This window comes from Suricata suricatta, chromosome 3, assembly GCF_006229205.1.
Source record: "Suricata suricatta isolate VVHF042 chromosome 3, meerkat_22Aug2017_6uvM2_HiC, whole genome shotgun sequence".
NCBI classification, from domain to species: domain Eukaryota; kingdom Metazoa; phylum Chordata; class Mammalia; order Carnivora; family Herpestidae; genus Suricata; species Suricata suricatta.
This window is the reverse complement of record NC_043702.1, coordinates 107,276,861-107,292,100: the sequence shown is the minus strand read 5'-3', so window position 1 is coordinate 107,292,100 and position 15,240 is coordinate 107,276,861. Positions and strand designations below refer to the sequence as shown.

The following is a 15,240-nucleotide window of genomic DNA, read 5'->3' as shown; positions in this document are numbered from 1 at the left end:
ATCCTCAAATTCATATGGAACCACAAAAGACCCTGTTTAGCCAAAGTTATATTGAAGAAGAAAACCAAAACGGGAGGCATCACAATCCCAGACTTTAGCCTCTACCAGAAAGCTGTCATCATCAAGACAGTATGGTATTGGCATAAAAACAGACACATAGACCAATGGAATAGAATAGAGAATCCAGAGCTAGGCCCACAAATGTATGGTCAATTAATTTTTGACAAAGCAGGAAAGAGTATCCAATGGAAAAACGACTGCCTCTTTAGCAGGTGGTGCTGGGGAAACTGGACAGCAACATGTAGACGAATGAAACTAGACCAATCTCTTACACCATGCACAGAGCCTGCTTTGAAAACTCTATTGTCCTTCTCTCTCTGTCCTTCCTCTGCTTGTGCATGCTCTCTCTCTCTCTCAGAAATAAATATTAAAATAAAAGAATGAATAAATAAATAAAAATAAAGAAACATGCCAAGGTTGTGCTCTCCTACCTCATTGTCCAACATCACAAAAATTTTCATCTAGAAAAGTAGAAAGAATTTTACAGTGAACACCTGGGTACTCATCACCTAATTCCACAATCAACATTTTGCTTTATTGATTTTAACCAATTTCTTTCCATCTATCCATTCATTAAACCATCTCATTTTTTAAAATTATTTTCAAAGATCAGATATCTTGATAGCTCATCCCAAAATGTTCAGTGTGTTTATCACTAACAATGGCTGTATATTTGTTTGTGGCTCTCTTTTCATAGCTTAAATTTATGCAGAGTGGAATGCAGGGACATTAAGGATACTGTTCCATGAGCCTTTGCAAATGCATACAGCCCTGTAATGCAAGTCTTCTTTAAGATATAGAACATTACCCCACCCTCCTGCCCTTCACAGCCCTTCTTCACCTCATTCTCACAGAAGGAAAACATTCTTTGTCCTGACAAAAATAAAACCCTGAACATTTTATTCAGCACCCTGTTTTTGAGAATACTTCATATTGTTGCATCTATCAGTTCCTTTTTATTTGAGTAGTATTTCACTATATGAATATACCATTTTGTTTATCCACATTTATGTTCATAGATATCTGTGCTATTTCATTTTTATGCTATTTTGAATAACGTTAACATGAAAGCTTTTGAATGAAGCCTGTTTTGTGTGTTGGGGGGGCATGTTTTTATTTTCCCTGGATAAAATTAGGGTTTCCAGATATAGCAAATAAAAATACAGAACTGTTATATTTGAATTTCAGATAAACAATAATACTTTTTAATATAAGAATATGCTCATGCAACATTTTACCAGAACATTCTTATACCAAAACCAAAACAAAAATAAAACAACTTATTTCCCCTGAAATTCAAAATTAACTCAGCACCCTGTACTGTATCTGGTAACCCTACCAGAATCAGAACTGCTGAGTTGAGTAGGTAATATTTAACTCTATGAGAAGTCACTGTGTCTCCTTTAAAAAAAAATATAAAGTGGCTATTCCATTATACACTGTCACTGAAAATATGGGAGAGGTGTGGCTTCTCCATATCTCCACCATCTTGTTTCCTTGCATCTTGAGGGTCTACTGGTAGTATGTCATCATATTCTCAGTGTCTCTCCCTTCTAGTGAAGGGAACAGTGCATATAAGAGATCCTGAAGCATTCTGGAAGTTAGGAATATAATTGAAAAATCTGTAGTTATTACTCTATCAAAGGAGTAAATGGAAACATGGAATACTGAAAAGTCATGAGGGTAACGAGGAGCTGAGGATGTTGCTCATTCCAGGCAAGAAATGATTGAAGATAAAATAAAATTAACCTAGCTGTAGTCTTCCATGAGGCAGAAAGCATGGGGTGGGGGGAGGCAGAGGCACTCGATCTCTCTCAAACACAACACTGGGGTAAGAGGTTGATATGGGGGGGCGGGGAGTGGGCAGAGAGCAGAGATGCTTTAAGCCAGTGGTTCTGAATGTGGTTCCCAGATCATCATCAGAAGCACTTTGGAATGTTAGAAATGGACATGACATTCTCAGCCCCCTCCCTAGACCCAGGGGAACTGTAGCATGCAGTGTCTGTTTTCACAAGCCATCTAAGTGATTCTGACGCAGACTCAAGGTTTAGAACTCCTGCCTCAAGTCTAAACCTCTCCCACCTTGGGTAATTTGATCTTTTGGTAGCCTATGTCATCAAATCTAAGGTGTTATTAATAATAAAATCATTATGTGTATCACTCTGAAAGAAAAGGTGATTTGAGAAGGTGTTAATTGCAAAGTCCTCTCTATTTCAGAGATGTTACATGTGGGGAAAATGTACATATTAGAATCAATAAAATATGGCATGACAGAAGTGTCAGGATCAAAGGGAGAAGAGGAACGTTGTCCATTCAGGCTGCACGTAGGGATTGACCTCAAAGAAGAGGACCTTTGCTCACATGGCAAGTTCACATCCTATAGTAAGGTTTTGACCCTGAGGTCATGAGCTCAGTATGGGAAGCATGAGGTGGAGGTAGTCGAGCCCATCTGGTGTAGTACACTGAAGCATCAAAGTCTAGCCTGAGACCAGAGGTCAGGGTCAAATAGGGCATTTGGGCATACAAACCACACACTGACACAGCCATTCTAGACTTATACCTGAGTCAGAGGGAGAAGAGGTTGACAGCAAAGCTCATTCTCAGACTGACATCTCCAAAAGGGCCAGAGTGCATAAAACCCCACATTTCTGTGGCCTTTCTGAAGATCCCACAACTGAATGTGAAGTGTGATGTTATTTTCTGATCCTGGGGCTATGGGGAGCTAGACTCCCCTCCACCCTGATCTGTGAAGACCTGACAGAGCACATCTCATTCTGGCACTCTGGGCAGTAGGAAGTGCATCCACCAGATGTCTGGGGTGGAGAGGATAGTGAAGAAAAATATGACACCACCACAAAGTCATCAGATAGGAGATTCCTTCTCTGACCACCACCTGAATACATTCAGCACCTGCTGTTCCTCCAGTCTGAGCTAGGAAACTCAGTGCCATTCTAGATACACAGCCAACATCCAGCAGTGGGGCTCCCCCACAGCACCCAGTGTGACCTGGGGGAGTTTCTTATCCAAAGGAAATAATGCTGCATAAGTCAGTCCAGAGGTTATAGTGTTAAGTCCCAGACAAGCTTTCTGATCCATTCTCCCTCAATGGGCCGTATGGGTTCAAACAATCCTAATCAACCACATTTAATTATAGCTAAATTATTTCATTTATTCAGGCAATTTTCTTATAGCACAAGTAGTTCATACCTCATGAACTTCCAGCCACCTGAACTGCAAACACTCTTTTTCTAATATGGTACTCCAAACTTAGTGGCTCGGAAAGCTAAATATCTGGGAATTGGATAGACACAGTGGATGGTTCTAAGGGTTTCATAAGCAAGTGAAGTCAGGAGGTTTCTAGGCTGAAGTCATCTTAAAGGCTTCCTCACTGACTCACATGTCTGAGATAATTCTGGGATTCAGTGGGATGCTGTTGGGTAGAATATCTTCACATGACCTCTCTGTGTGGCAAGGGCTTTTTAGCAGCCTGGCAGCTGAATTCCTGAGAAGTTTTGAAGCAGAAAGAGCCAACGTATACTTCCTCTTGTGACCCAGCCTCACTCACTCATCACCCAGATCATAAAATTCTGCTCAGTTGAAATGAATAACTGAGGCAGTCCACATTCAAGGAGAGGGGATTTAAGTTTTTAAGTGTTTTTTTTTAATTTATTTTAAAAGATAGAGCACAAGCTGTGGAGGGGCAAAGAGGAGGATAGACAGAACCCAAAGCAGGCTCTGCACCATCAGTGCAGAACCCGAAGTGGGGCTCAAACTCATGAATGGTGAGATCATGACCTGAGCTGAGATAAGGAGTCTCAAGCTTAACTGACGTCACCACCCAGGTGGCCCTCAAGGAGAGGGAATTTAGACTCCATCTCATGTAGTGGGATGTGTTAAATGATTCTAAGACAAAGTTTTAAGTCACCACGGGCTTTAAAAAGCCTTGTGCACTGAACCTCCATAAGGATATCAAAACGGGGTCAAGGGCTAGGGCTGTGCTCCCAGCGTGTACATATTTAGAGAGCCTGACTTGCAGATATCACCAGATCTGTGTTTTCTGTAAGACCTACAGAAGGCAAAGGCTGCCATTAAACATGTGAGGGGTCATGTCAGTGATACCTCCCTCTGTTCGGCTTGGGCTCATGTTGTGGTCACTTTCCCAATCATTAGTAAGGCAAAAGAAATGTGTCTTCCACTATTGGCCATATATTCCACAGCAGCAGGAAGTGGGAAAAGGGCTGATTTTCTTGGCAAGGTTGATAGTGGAGCTTTATCAGCCCCTGTTCTAAGTGGCTAAATGGTCTTCTGTATAACCCCTACAGAACTGAAGGTCATGGCAGGAGGCATCTGTGTGGAGAACAGGTATCAAATCTAAAGAGACATACCCTTACTCATTGCCACTTTTGACATACCCTAATTCTCTGACCCTAAATTTGATACATGAGGAAGAGGAGTCATTTTCTCAGACAATGACAATAAATGCCTATGGCCTATGTTGTTACTCCCTCCCTTCTGAATTCTTGGCAAACAGTATTGAGCAGGTCATTTTTTTTGTGGTGTGCCCCATAGTGTGTGTGTGTGTGTGTGTGTGTGTGTGTGTGTGTGTGAAAGAGAGAGAGAGAGAGAGAGAGAGAAGGAGGAAGAGGAGGAGGGGTTGGGGGATGCAAAGGGGATTGGGTAAGAAGAGGAGAAAGAGGAGGGCTTGAGGGGGAAGGGGAGGTGCAGGCCATGGAAAGAAAATTCAATGGGAAAAAGAATGAACATACTTTGAGTGGGTAACTTAACTTTTTGGAATCCCGGTTTACTTGCTTAAGTAAAACCCTGAACACCTGCCTGTGGATTTCCTGCGTGAATTAAATGAGTGGCTAAGGGATCTGGTTTGGAAGTATGAGCTACTGATATTATCTGCAACCAGCACCACCCCTGAGGGGGGCAGTGGGAGCCCCACATTGCACAAGCTTTCCATAAAGAAAGCTGCTGGCTAGGGGATCCCAGTGCAGAGATAGCTGGTGCTTTCCATCCTTGAGGGATTCAGATCCAGTGAAAACATCCAAGGCTGAGCTGCCAGAGCCTCTGTCTATCTCTCAATGGAATAAATGCCTTTTTTCCTTTAATTACCTCCCTGGGGGCTGAGCATGCCAATTCTCAAGCTAAAAGGCCTGAGAACTAAAAAATGGGAATTTTAATGAAAAAGCAACCCAGTCTTCAAGTGGTACTTTTTCATAATAAGAACTTAATGCATGCCCTTTACCTGTTATAACTCCTGTTCCAGTCCTATTCTCCTCACAGCATCTTCTTGGGGGTTCTGTTGAAAAAACATTTTCTACAGAAGCAGAACTGAGACAGCAGTTGATTTGTTGTTGTCTTGTTTTCTTAGTTGGGTTGGGGGGTGCAGGGAGAAGATAGAGATGGGCAAAGGCAAGTCTGCCAAGCTCTAGGCTTTAACAGACATAGCCAAGAAAATGCCAGGCCCAGCTCGGCAGCCAGAGGAGACAGGGCCACGCAGCATTCTTGCTTCCAGGTAGGCACCCAGCTGTGACCCCCTTGCTCTCAAAACGTTCCAGGTCTGAATCCCAAGGAGCAACAATGAAGATTTTCTCCTTGACCACACTCTGCTCAGGCCCCTCTGAACTTTTCAAGTTCAGCATCGACTTTTGGACTTTAATGTTTATCTCTGCATTGTTAAACTTTAGTAAGAATCCTGCTAATTTGTTTTAAACTAGGATCTTCCACCCTCCCTCCCATATATGATTACCTTTGATATCTAATGAGTTTCCTCATTGCCCACTATCCTCCAGGTGAGATCTGATCACAATGGCCTGTCTCCAGCAAAAGTCCTGTTAGGTCACTTTAGCCAGAATTCCCTCTGTCCTGTATGTTTTCTTATAGAAATTTTCTATCCATTGATCTCCATCCTGATCCTAGGTTACAAATCCTCTCTTTCCCAGGCTGTTTTCAGGGTTGAGCCCAGTCTCTCTCCCCAACTGTAAGACCCCATTGTTGTGGTCCCTGCACCTACCACAATGGCCTCCCTTTAATAAAGTCAGCTTTCCTGTGCTTGAACAGGTATCATTAATATTTTTTGTTCTTTAACAAAATATTTTTTTCTTTTATGGCAGTGGAAAGACTCTTAAAGATCCTCTAAATCATCTACTCCAATGGCCTGGAACCTGGGGTTTAGAGTAGGGAGAGATAAACCCAAGATTCCTTGGCTGCTTAGATGAGGCCCTTGGTTTTAAAACCATCTCCACACTCCGAATATAGGAAATATAGTTGAAAACAATAAAAATAACTAACATTTTAAAAATGTTCACTTTATAGTATCACTGTGTTAAGTATATTGGACAACATAGGTCTTTTTAACAGTCCTTTGTGTTAATTCATTTGACGAAGGAGGAAACAAAAACAAATTTTAAAGCAATTGCCCATGTTTGGGTGCTGCACAGTGAGAAGGCCAGGATTATTCCAGTGGTTTGTGCCAGAACTTGCATTTGTACCCTCTGTGTTGTGATGACAGTCATAATAACAGCTATTATTGCTCATATACTGGTATGACCAGGCCCTGTATATACCATCTAATTCAGTCTTCACAGCAGCCCTGTAGCATGCATCTTTTACAAATGAGAAAATGGGACTCAAAATGTTAAATACAGGACCTTCTTCAGCACTTACTTCTTTTTAAGTTTATTTATTTATTTTGAGAGACAAACAGAGACAGAGACATAGAGACAAAGAGAAAGAGAGAGAGAGTGAAAGAGAGAGAGAGGTGAAGGAGCAGAGAGAAAGGGAGAGAGAGAGAGAATCCCAAGCAGGCCCCTTTGCTGTCAGAGATGAGGGGCTCGAAGCCATGAACCATAAGATCATGACCTGAGCCAAAACCAAGATTCAGTTGCTTAACCAACTGGTCCACCCAGGTGCCTCTTTTCCACTTACTTCTGATGCTCCAGAATCTGCAGTGTCCCAGGATGGCAATGCAACATGTCCTTGTCACTTTTTTCATTTCTGCATGCTTTTCTTGTTTCTTTGTTCTCAGTTGTACATGCATATTTCTATTCCAGAAACATTCCTTTGAGTTGTTTTCAGCCTTGTGGGATCAAGAAAAATAAAGCTTTTAAAAATGTATCACTACCCATCTAATGTTTAGTTAGTTTAAGTTCTTTTTAGATTTGGCTTGAAACACCATGCAGAATAATCATAGCCTATTTGGAACATCAAGAAATGAGATAAAGTTACTGAACAGGGTAAGAAAAGAAATGTTCTGTTTTATAATAAATTTGTCTGGCCCTGTCTTTAGTTCCTAAGGGGTAACCTCTAAGTCTTTAGAATTACATGAGTGACAGGAGTGTTTGTTATTTGTGGTGGTCCCCTCAATCCCAGGACACTTGAGTTTATGCTAATGTGGTGACTCATGGTGGGCCCTTAGATACTTTAGGATGGAAAGTGGCCATACACCAAAGACCAGCCATGTGATTGGAGCGTTGGGGCTTTGAGCCACTACCATCAGCCCTACGAGGAAAGGCAGAGTGCTAGGGATTGAGTTTAATACTGTGGCCAGTGATGCAATCAGTCATGCCCATGTAAATATCCTGGATACCAGGATGCAGGTGAGCTTCTCTGATTCATAAAAAGTATTGGTGTCAGGAGGGTGACACACACAAAGTACAGAGAAGTTTTGTGTCTGTGATCCTCCCAGACCTCACACTGTGCTTCTCTTTATTGTAATAAAACTGTATTTTTAAGTAGACTACTTTCCTGAGCTTTCTGAACTGTTCTAGCATATTATAAAACCTGAGGAGTGGTAGGATCCCCACATTTGTAGTCATTTGGGCAGAAATGTGAGTTTGAGGCTAGTGTCTGTGGTGAGAGAAGTCTCATGGAGGACTGAGCTTTTAACCTATGAAATCTGGTCTCACATTAGGTAGTTAGCATCAGAAATGCATAGCACCTCCATTTCCTCCCAAATTAGAGGTGGGAAGGAACCTCTCAGAACAAGGGGCAAAGGCTGGAAGCCCACTTCTTGTCTCCTGGAGATAATGTCTCCACAACAGTAACAAGGCTGTGAAAAACAGACAGAAGTAATGTAGATTATGAATGCAGGGTGCCTAGGTGGCTTAGACTGACTTTTGGTTTTGGTTCGGGTCATGATCTCGTGGCTTGTGGGTTTAAGCCTCACATCAGGCTCTGTGCTGACAGCTCAGAATCTGCAGCCTGCTTTATATTCTGTATCTCCCTCTCTTTTTGCCCTTCCACTACTCACACACTGTATCTCTCTCACTTTCTCTCAAAAACAAACATTAAATTTTTTGAAATGTAGATAATGAGCACTATATGTCTAATAGATTTCCTAGTACATAGGAGACAAATATTGGAATAAGAAAACATGGCTCAACTTCATAGCATAGTGATGATAATTTCTCCTAAAATTCTGTCAAAGACCTCTGTGTAAACTTGTTTCACTCTGGAACCCAAGAAGTTCAGTCCATCAGAGAGAGGGATACAGTGTCTATTAGGGAGAATGGAATGTGGGAATCAGGAGCTCCCTCATGACACAATGGGTGCTGCTTCACAGGCATAGCAAAGGTGGGAGCTAGATTGCAAAAGGCATGCAGCAGGAGTACTGAGGTTATAGATAAGAGTATGAGCAGCTCTCTTCAACGCTTGACTGAAAAGAGAGCACAGAGGTAGGGTGGTGGTTTGAGATAGGAGGGAAATCACATCTTAGCTCAAATACTTCCAAGAAAAAGACGGACTGGATCACATTATACAGTATTCAAGTGATTTCCACAAATAACAGACTTTAACAATTCCCAAAATTGTTTTCCTATGGAATGACACATTTCTAAATTATTTTGCAAGGAAGAGATGCAAGTCTAGCCTCATACAAATCTGGAAAAACCATGCTTAAAATTTTATTGTTCAAATCGCAAGGAAGAAATGAAATCCCAGTAAGTGAAACCACTGGTCACTTGCCAGATGTCTTATATGCTTTATGCCATTAAATATGGACAATAGCTTTTCCAGGCAAGAATTACTGGTCTGGTTTTATAGGTGGTAACCCTGGGTTTGAACAGTCCCCTTTATATGCTCCCAGTGGCAAAGGCAGTTAGTGGAAGGGTCTCTTACATTTCTTTCCAACGTTACACTACCTCACCATATTTTTCTAGAATTGGTAGGAGAAGATTTGAATATTTGAGCATTTAATTCAGATTCCTCAGTCCATGAGGAAGGAAGAAGGAGGTTTATAGAATTATGCAAAACATAAAGAGGAAGACATGGGTTTGTCCCAAATCTTAGGGCTCCTATTGGTAATTCTGAACCTGTCAGAATAATGAATGACAAGAAATTGCAGATGCCTGAAACCATTAAGAGATTTAAGCTATTTTTCTAAAAAAAATTGATAATGGAACTATCCATAACTGTGAAGGGAAATGTTTGTGTTTGAGCCAGACTCCTAAACTGTTGCATGAGTCATGAGCATTCACATGACATCTTATGTAAACCATTTCTCTGCCCTACCCACAGATGGGATTTTTAACTGACAGGAACAGTTAAATGTAGGCGTAGGTAGTCCAAACTCAATCTGTTTATAGGCAGCTTAAATTTTCTAGTTTTTGTATTTAAGACCTACAGAGAATTAAGTATGAGAGAGTATTTAGTACTTTTCATATCTAATGCTAACTTTCCAGAAACTCTTTACTTTCTCATCCATGTCTCGGGGGACCTGGCTAGTATATTTAATTTTAATCATGTCCAAGATGTTGTCTAGCCATGGGGTTTAGTTCTGAGATGGTTTGAAGGAAAAGAGACTAAACACAAAACCTGGAGGAGGTGTCAAAGACCATGTGCAAGGCCAGGGGTAGGACAGTGAGCCAGAGAGGGGTCAAGCCTCGGAGAGGACACAGAACCAGACTGGTCAGGGCAGGTGGGGCCAGGCAGAAGCAGTTCAGCTGGCTGCTGCAAGTTTAGGAATATAGGTTTTAGAGTCAAACACACCCAACCTCAAAACCTGCACCTCTCTTACACCTGCTAAGTGCTGTGGTCACATTGCCCAAGCTGCTGTACTGCATTCATTTGAACACACTCTCCCTTCCCCTTTTAAACATTTCTAAATTTGGGATTTATCATATTACTATAATAACCCTGATATTTCTGTTCTTATTCATGCATAAAAGTATGCCTTAAAATTGTTGGTATTGATTTCAATGAATAGGAGATCTTAACCCCAAGATATGATACTTAGCTCACAGAATCCTTAAGAGAAAAGAAAACAAGATAATATATGAGATTATATATATGTCCAAAACAAAAACATATTGTGTATTCAATATCATAATTATTGAAGTGGATGTTTCTGACATGGCAGATAAGCTTAAGGGTTCCATTGTTGATAGAGACAGTTCTAACAACTTTACTGTTAACCTAAATTTTTTGTCATCCCTGAAGAGAGTCAGTTGTCCATCAGTTTCAGATGAAGTCTTCATCTATCCTCCATCCACCCGCTCTCCACCCACCCATACACGCATCCATCCATCCATCCATCCATCCACCCATCTATCCATCCAACATTGTATTAATATTTGTTGGGTTCTCCTTTTCACTTTCTTTTAATATTTAATTTTAAAACATACCTCTTCACTCAAAGCCAGTCCTCACAAATCCATTTCAATTTCCTAATGAGAATAGGCAGCCCTTTTCTTGTCTAACCTCTCTTGGTCCTTATAGTCCTTTATTTTGTCACACTTCTTCTTTTGTCACCCTCCAGATTTAATGGGGTGCTTTCTGTCACCTTCTCAGAGAGGTCTTCTCTCAATGCCTATTTCTCATTTTAAGAAATAAGCCCTTGGACTAAAGATAAGGAGAAGTAATATCAGTGGCATCTCTTTAGTCGAGAAAGGCACTGTTTGCCTGGTGCCTACTCTATGCAGAGTTTCTTCCCTGGGATAAAAAAGGCAGTCTGCAGGAGTGTTCATAGGTCAATAGCCTGGAAGAGGAGGCAGCTGAGTAACTCATTCGGGAGTGTTATTACGTGGGAAAATGAAAAGAAATTAGAGAGATCCTCTTTCACCCCGACTTCTAGATTTTGAAACTGTCCAAAACAACGTCAATGGTGGGGAAAATATCTGTAAGATGCATTAGACATTTGCAGGGAAGGACTTACCCCCCCCCTTACAAAAATCACCAATTAAACATTGCTTCCAGGGCCCCCTTTTGCCTTTTAACTCTTAAAGTATTACATATGCTCTGTTCCTCACTGGTAAGAACATTATGCAGAGGTAAAAGAGGAAGGGGAGAGGCTCTTACATTAGCTATTTTCTCTGTCTCTATAGCACTTGCAACCTGTTTACAACCATAGTGGGTACTACTGCATTATAGATTGAGGCTTGCTTGGTTTGGGAAGCCCATGAGACACCTTCATCCAGAGTTTCCTAACTTATGGCTCCTTGTCGTATGGCTCTGTTGGATGATTGCATGCTCCATATTCAAGTAAGTCAAGAGAAGTTAATATGAATAATATTCCACAGACATTGTATTGCACACATTTCTAGAGGTTTTAGCATGCCATTGTGCATTTTAAGCCTCTAGAAAGAGGGGCACCCGGGTGGCTCAGTCAGTTGAGCCTCCAACTTTGGCTCAGATCAGATATCACTTTCGTAGATTCAAGCCCCATGTCGGGCTCTGTGCTGACAGCTAGCTCAGAGCCTGGAGCCTGCTTCTGGTTCTGTGTCTCCTTCTCTCTCTGCCCCTACCCCTGTCATACTCTGTCTCTCTCTGTATCAAAAATAAATAAAACATTAAAATTTGAAAAAAATAAACCTCTAGGAAGAAAATATCAAATATTTTGTAAACTTATTTGAACAGTGGCCACTTTTCTGGCAGTCCCGTTAGCACCCCCTAAGAGCAACATGGAAAATGCTAGATAAGCCAACCTTGTACTTTTATAGATCAAAAATCCAAGCCTGACCTTTAAGAAGATGCATTAGCTCACCAAAGTCATACAGGTAGTGCCAGAATGAAAACTCAATTGTTACCATGCTCTATTCATTGGGTAATCTGCTTTTTCTCACCCATATTTACAGTAGAACTTATTTTTAAGACACAAAGAATGGAGAGGAATATGAATAATTCACTAGAGCTGTGGTCAATAAAATAGAGAGATGGGGAAATAAAAGAAGATGAAGGAATGATGTCCTGAGTCCCTCTATGCTGAAAACTGAAGTATTCCTTCTGTTCTTTGTCTTTTCCACTGCCCAAAATCAAAGTACAGATCTCTTCTAATGGAATTTAGAAATAATGTCTTAGTTGATTTTTTTGCCTTGAAAATTTCCTCTTTCTAGTTTTTCCTGTGTGCAATAACAGTAACAGCTAACATTTATTGAGCACTTATTATTTACAGGACAAAGAGCTTACATACATTATCTCAATAAGCCTCCACAACAGCCCTTTGAGGCATATGTTTTTATTAGTTTCATTTACATATCAATATAGAGAGGTACATAGAGTTTAAGGAATTTGCCCAAGCTCACATAGGTATTAGGAGGTAGAGTGGGGATCAAATATAAACAGTCTAATGCTTTGGATCATGAAGCATTTAATATTGATCTTCTTCTAGCCTGGTTTACTAAGGGTTCTCTTCTGTTGACAAATTACCCATCATTCTGTCCTGCCTAAAGAATGTCTTATTATGGCCCTCAAAGTTCTTCATGACCTGAAGGTCTCCATTCTTTCTTCCAAGACTCACCACCACCAGGCTCCTACCCTTTTGTGGTACAGCATGGCCCATTCCCAACTCCAGATCATTGCTGTTGCTAACTTTATTACAACCTAGTTTGCTTCCTCCATGTCCTGCCAGGCACAGTCTAGGTTCACCCTCCTCCTTAAAGGCATCTCTGATAGCCCTAGCCCACATCAACATCACCCTTTTCTGAAATCCCTGGTGCCTGAAGAAAATGATGATTCCTTTTATTTTGACCTCATGATATTACATTAACTCATTCCAGCAATCTAGCCATTTATTTTTTTTTGTATCTATTTTCCCCAAGCTAGACTCTACTCATCATGTGTGGTAGAGAATAGGCAGTCAGAAAATGTTTCCTTAATAAGTCAATTAACTACTATGGGATGTGTCATCATATAGTCATATGATATACTCTATAATCCAAATGAATTGACATAATGACAGTACCACCAGAAAGTGGTGAGGATAACAATAAGCAGCAACAACTGCCTTTTATTATGAGTATCTCCATGTGCCAAATCTAGGATGCACACATAGATACTATCAGCTTTTTACAAAGGATGCTGCTGAATCTGTGAGATTGTGCTTGACTATGTCTATTAGCAGAGTCAGAGCTTAGACATTAAGTCATTTAAATATCAGTATGGTGCTTAATTATCTGAGTTTTTCCACTTCTCACATGTAAATATTGTTCAACAATATCCTGCTATGTCACATTTTTTGTGGGGAGGAAGGAGTGAAATGCACATAATAAAAAATTCACCATTCTAAAAACATCTACCTGTGATAAAATACACATAAGATACATTTTCCATTTTAACCAGTTTTAAGTGTATAGTTTTGTGGCATCAAATGCATTCACATTATTGAACAGCCATCATCATGGGTGAACCCTGACAGCATTATGCTCAGTAAAATAAGTCAGTCATAAGGAATATTGTATCATTTCACTTATATTAGATACCTAAGGTAGTCAAGCTCTATACCATAAAACACCTATTACTCTTCATTTCTCCCTTGCTCTAACCCTTGGCAACCACCATTTTACTTATGTCTCCATGAATATGTATATGATGAAATATATATATATATAATAATTTTTTTATCCATTCTGCCATCAATGGACACTTGTGTTCCCTCCTTTTTTTGCTGTTATAAATAATACTTCTATGAAAATAGGTGTACAAATACCTGTTTGAGTTCTCGCTTTTATATATGCAAAATTGGAATTGCTGGATGATATGGTAATTCTAGGTTTAATATTTTGAGGAATTACCTACCATTTTTCACAATGGCTACACCATTTAATTTCTGACTAACAATGCACAGAGGTTCCACATCCTTACCAACATGTTTTATTTCCTGTTTTTTTGTTTGTTTGTTACTTTATAACAGTAATTCTAATGGTTGTGAAGTGGTATCTCTTTTTGAGATATTTTAAAACTTTTGAGAAATTTAAACTGTAAAGTGTGTAATTCAGTGGTATCTAGTGCATTCCAATGTTGTGCAATCATTACTGCTACCTATTTATAGAATATTTTGTCTTAAAAGGAAACTCTGTGTCTATTGACATCAGTCCTTATTCTACTGATGAACGTTAATCTGTTTTCTATCTTTTGAATTTGCCTAATCTTGGCATTCTTAAAAATGGAATCACACAATATGTGACCTTTGTATCTGGTTTCTTTTATTTATCATATTTTGTATTTCTTGTATTTATCATAATGTTTTTAAAATTTATCCAAGTTATAGTGTATATCAATACTTGTGATGGTAAATTTTGTGTCAACTTGGATAGGTTATAGTATCCATATGTTTGTTTCTGAGAAGACACTATTTAAATGATGTAAACATTTAAATCAGTAGATTTTGCCTTAGTAGATTGCTCTTATAGTATGGGTGGGCCTCATCCAACCTGTTGAAGGTCTTACAGAAATGGCTGACCTATCCTGAGAAACAGGAGAATCTGACAGCAGACTGTCTTCAGACACAAGTCAAACAATTAACTGTGTGGCATTAAAGGCATCCACATTGTTGTGAAATCATTATCACCATCCTTTTCCATAACTGTTTCATCTTCACCCTGAGTTTCCAACCTACCTGCAGATTTTGAGTTTTCCAGCTTCTGTAATTGTGTGAGTAAATTTTCTTAAAAAATATCTAGCTAGCTAGCTAGCTAGCTAGCTAGCTTTCATCTATCTATCTTTTTTTTTTCATTTTGTATTTTACTTTATTTTTTTTCTCCTTCCATAATATTTTATTGTCAAATTGTTTTCCATACAACACCCAGTGCTCTTCCCCTCAAGTGCCCTCCACCATCACCACCACCTGTCTTCCCCCCTCCCCCCTCCCCCCCAACCCTCAGTTCATTCTCAGCTTTCAATAGTCTCTCAAGTTCTGCATCCCTCTCTCTCCCCAACTCTCTCTCCCTCCTCTGTTCCCCC

The 15,240-nt window shown here is 40.0% G+C and overlaps 1 long non-coding RNA gene across 1 annotated transcript in view; it reads right to left on the bottom strand.

Annotated features, from left to right (window-relative positions):
* LOC115286582 overlaps positions 1 to 15,240 on the bottom strand; it is a 67,459-nt gene that overhangs the window by 44,429 nt on the left and 7,790 nt on the right. Inside the window, exon 2 of the long non-coding RNA XR_003906149.1 lies at positions 6,994 to 7,144. This is a non-coding gene — a long non-coding RNA (uncharacterized LOC115286582). The remainder of the gene's footprint in view (positions 1 to 6,993; positions 7,145 to 15,240) is intronic.